Source organism: Musa acuminata, unplaced genomic scaffold (genome assembly GCF_036884655.1).
Source record: "Musa acuminata AAA Group cultivar baxijiao unplaced genomic scaffold, Cavendish_Baxijiao_AAA HiC_scaffold_427, whole genome shotgun sequence".
Classification (NCBI taxonomy): Eukaryota; Viridiplantae; Streptophyta; class Magnoliopsida; order Zingiberales; family Musaceae; genus Musa; species Musa acuminata.
The window spans coordinates 35,001-40,000 of NW_027020674.1; positions in this window are offsets into that span (position 1 = coordinate 35,001).

Here is a 5,000-nt window from a genome sequence, read left to right on the forward strand (position 1 = left end):
AGCGAGAGGCAGCACCGTCCCTGCTATACGAAAGCCCCATCCAGCCCTGTGCCACCCGGGGGGTTCCAGGGTGCTGAGATGGCTGACGTTTTGCTCCGCTCACGACGGTCGCCGCGGCACGCAAGAACAGGCCAAAAACTGGCCAAAACAGCCCAAAAACGGGCCAAAACTGGCCATTTTTTGCTGCGCGAGCGAGCGGAGAGCGGCGAACAGCGAGCGAAGCGCGAGGCAGCACCGTCCCTGCTATACGAAAGCCCCATCCAGCCCTGTGCCACCCGGGGGGTTCCAGGGTGCTGAGATGGCTGACATTTTGCTCCGCTCACGACGGTCACCGCGCCACACAAGAACAGCCCAAAAACAGGCCAAAACAGCCCAAAAACGGGCCAAAACTGGCCATTTTTGGCTGCGCGAGCGAGCGGCGAGCGGCGAACAGCGAGCGAAGCGAGAGGCAGCACCGTCCCTGCTATACGAAAGCCCCATCCAGCCCTGTGCCACCCGGGGGGTTCCAGGGTGCTGAGATGGCTGACGTTTTGCTCCGCTCACGACGGTCACCGCACCACGCAAGAACAGGCCAAAAACTGGCCAAAACAGCCCAAAAACGGGCCAAAACTGGCCATTTTTGGCTGCGCGAGCGAGCGGCGAGCGGCGAACAGCGAGCGAAGCGAGAGGCAGCACCGTCCCTGCTATACGAAAGCCCCATCCAGCCCTGTGCCACCCGGGGGGTTCCAGGGTGCTGAGATGGCTGACGTTTTGCTCCGCTCTCGACGGTCACCGCGCAATGCAAGAACAGGCCAAAAACTGGCCAAAACGGCCCAAAAACGGGCCAAAACTGGCCATTTTTGGCTGCGCGAGCGGCGAGCGGCGGACAGCGAGCGAAGCGAGAGGCAGCACCGTCCCTGCTATACGAAAGCCCCATCCAGCCCTGTGCCACCCGGGGGGTTCCAGGGTGCTGAGATGGCTGACGTTTTGCTCCGCTCTCGACGGTCACCGCGCAATGCAAGAACAGGCCAAAAACTGGCCAAAACGGCCCAAAAACGGGCCAAAACTGGCCATTTTTGGCTGCGCGAGCGAGCGGCGAGCGGCGGACAGCGAGCGAAGCGAGAGGCAGCACCGTCCCTGCTATACGAAAGCCCCATCCAGCCCTGTGCCACCCGGGGGGTTCCAGGGTGCTGAGATGGCTGACGTTTTGCTCCGCTCTCGACGGTCACCGCGCAATGCAAGAACAGGCCAAAAACTGGCCAAAACGGCCCAAAAACGGGCCAAAACTGGCCATTTTTGGCTGCACGAGCGAGCGGCGAGCGGCGGACAGCGAGCGAAGCGAGAGGCAGCACCGTCCCTGCTATACGAAAGCCCCATCCAGCCCTGTGCCACCCGGGGGGTTCCAGGGTGCTGAGATGGCTGACGTTTTGCTCCGCTCTCGACGGTCACCGCGCAATGCAAGAACAGGCCAAAAACTGGCCAAAACGGCCCAAAAACGGGCCAAAACTGGCCATTTTTGGCTGCACGAGCGAGCGGCGAGCGGCGGACAGCGAGCGAAGCGAGAGGCAGCACCGTCCCTGCTATACGAAAGCCCCATCCAGCCCTGTGCCACCCGGGGGGTTCCAGGGTGCTGAGATGGCTGACGTTTTGCTCCGCTCTCGACGGTCACCGCGCAATGCAAGAACAGGCCAAAAACTGGCCAAAACGGCCCAAAAACGGGCCAAAACTGGCCATTTTTGGCTGCACGAGCGAGCGGCGAGCGGCGGACAGCGAGCGAAGCGAGAGGCAGCACCGTCCCTGCTATACGAAAGCCCCATCCAGCCCTGTGCCACCCGGGGGGTTCCAGGGTGCTGAGATGGCTGACGTTTTGCTCCGCTCTCGACGGTCACCGCGCAATGCAAGAACAGGCCAAAAACTGGCCAAAACGGCCCAAAAACGGGCCAAAACTGGCCATTTTTGGCTGCGCGAGCGAGCGGCGAGCGGCGGACAGCGAGCGAAGCGAGAGGCAGCACCGTCCCTGCTATACGAAAGCCCCATCCAGCCCTGTGCCACCCGGGGGGTTCCAGGGTGCTGAGATGGCTGACGTTTTGCTCCGCTCTCGACGGTCACCGCGCAATGCAAGAACAGGCCAAAAACTGGCCAAAACGGCCCAAAAACGGGCCAAAACTGGCCATTTTTGGCTGCACGAGCGAGCGGCGAGCGGCGGACAGCGAGCGAAGCGAGAGGCAGCACCGTCCCTGCTATACGAAAGCCCCATCCAGCCCTGTGCCACCCGGGGGGTTCCAGGGTGCTGAGATGGCTGACGTTTTGCTCCGCTCTCGACGGTCACCGCGCAATGCAAGAACAGGCCAAAAACTGGCCAAAACGGCCCAAAAACGGGCCAAAACTGGCCATTTTTGGCTGCACGAGCGAGCGGCGAGCGGCGGACAGCGAGCGAAGCGAGAGGCAGCACCGTCCCTGCTATACGAAAGCCCCATCCAGCCCTGTGCCACCCGGGGGGGGTTCCAGGGTGCTGAGATGGCTGACGTTTTGCTCCGCTCTCGACGGTCACCGCGCAATGCAAGAACAGGCCAAAAACTGGCCAAAACGGCCCAAAAACGGGCCAAAACTGGCCATTTTTGGCTGCACGAGCGAGCGGCGAGCGGCGGACAGCGAGCGAAGCGAGAGGCAGCACCGTCCCTGCTATACGAAAGCCCCATCCAGCCCTGTGCCACCCGGGGGGTTCCAGGGTGCTGAGATGGCTGACGTTTTGCTCCGCTCTCGACGGTCACCGCGCAATGCAAGAACAGGCCAAAAACTGGCCAAAACGGCCCAAAAACGGGCCAAAACTGGCCATTTTTGGCTGCGCGAGCGAGCGGCGAGCGGCGGACAGCGAGCGAAGCGAGAGGCAGCACCGTCCCTGCTATACGAAAGCCCCATCCAGCCCTGTGCCACCCGGGGGGTTCCAGGGTGCTGAGATGGCTGACGTTTTGCTCCGCTCTCGACGGTCACCGCGCAATGCAAGAACAGGCCAAAAACTGGCCAAAACGGCCCAAAAACGGGCCAAAACTGGCCATTTTTGGCTGCACGAGCGAGCGGCGAGCGGCGGACAGCGAGCGAAGCGAGAGGCAGCACCGTCCCTGCTATACGAAAGCCCCATCCAGCCCTGTGCCACCCGGGGGGTTCCAGGGTGCTGAGATGGCTGACGTTTTGCTCCGCTCTCGACGGTCACCGCGCAATGCAAGAACAGGCCAAAAACTGGCCAAAACGGCCCAAAAACGGGCCAAAACTGGCCATTTTTGGCTGCACGAGCGAGCGGCGAGCGGCGGACAGCGAGCGAAGCGAGAGGCAGCACCGTCCCTGCTATACGAAAGCCCCATCCAGCCCTGTGCCACCCGGGGGGTTCCAGGGTGCTGAGATGGCTGACGTTTTGCTCCGCTCTCGACGGTCACCGCGCAATGCAAGAACAGGCCAAAAACTGGCCAAAACGGCCCAAAAACGGGCCAAAACTGGCCATTTTTGGCTGCACGAGCGAGCGGCGAGCGGCGGACAGCGAGCGAAGCGAGAGGCAGCACCGTCCCTGCTATACGAAAGCCCCATCCAGCCCTGTGCCACCCGGGGGGTTCCAGGGTGCTGAGATGGCTGACGTTTTGCTCCGCTCTCGACGGTCACCGCGCAATGCAAGAACAGGCCAAAAACTGGCCAAAACGGCCCAAAAACGGGCCAAAACTGGCCATTTTTGGCTGCACGAGCGAGCGGCGAGCGGCGGACAGCGAGCGAAGCGAGAGGCAGCACCGTCCCTGCTATACGAAAGCCCCATCCAGCCCTGTGCCACCCGGGGGGTTCCAGGGTGCTGAGATGGCTGACGTTTTGCTCCGCTCTCGACGGTCACCGCGCAATGCAAGAACAGGCCAAAAACTGGCCAAAACGGCCCAAAAACGGGCCAAAACTGGCCATTTTTGGCTGCACGAGCGAGCGGCGAGCGGCGGACAGCGAGCGAAGCGAGAGGCAGCACCGTCCCTGCTATACGAAAGCCCCATCCAGCCCTGTGCCACCCGGGGGGTTCCAGGGTGCTGAGATGGCTGACGTTTTGCTCCGCTCTCGACGGTCACCGCGCAATGCAAGAACAGGCCAAAAACTGGCCAAAACGGCCCAAAAACGGGCCAAAACTGGCCATTTTTGGCTGCACGAGCGAGCGGCGAGCGGCGGACAGCGAGCGAAGCGAGAGGCAGCACCGTCCCTGCTATACGAAAGCCCCATCCAGCCCTGTGCCACCCGGGGGGTTCCAGGGTGCTGAGATGGCTGACGTTTTGCTCCGCTCTCGACGGTCACCGCGCAATGCAAGAACAGGCCAAAAACTGGCCAAAACGGCCCAAAAACGGGCCAAAACTGGCCATTTTTGGCTGCACGAGCGAGCGGCGAGCGGCGGACAGCGAGCGAAGCGAGAGGCAGCACCGTCCCTGCTATACGAAAGCCCCATCCAGCCCTGTGCCACCCGGGGGGTTCCAGGGTGCTGAGATGGCTGACGTTTTGCTCCGCTCTCGACGGTCACCGCGCAATGCAAGAACAGGCCAAAAACTGGCCAAAACGGCCCAAAAACGGGCCAAAACTGGCCATTTTTGGCTGCACGAGCGAGCGGCGAGCGGCGGACAGCGAGCGAAGCGAGAGGCAGCACCGTCCCTGCTATACGAAAGCCCCATCCAGCCCTGTGCCACCCGGGGGGTTCCAGGGTGCTGAGATGGCTGACGTTTTGCTCCGCTCTCGACGGTCACCGCGCAATGCAAGAACAGGCCAAAAACTGGCCAAAACGGCCCAAAAACGGGCCAAAACTGGCCATTTTTGGCTGCGCGAGCGAGCGGCGAGCGGCGGACAGCGAGCGAAGCGAGAGGCAGCACCGTCCCTGCTATATACGAAAGCCCCATCCAGCCCTGTGCCACCCGGGGGGTTCCAGGGTGCTGAGATGGCTGACGTTTTGCTCCGCTCACGACGGTCACCGCACCACGCAAGAACGGACCATAAACAGGCCAAAACAGCCCAAAAAC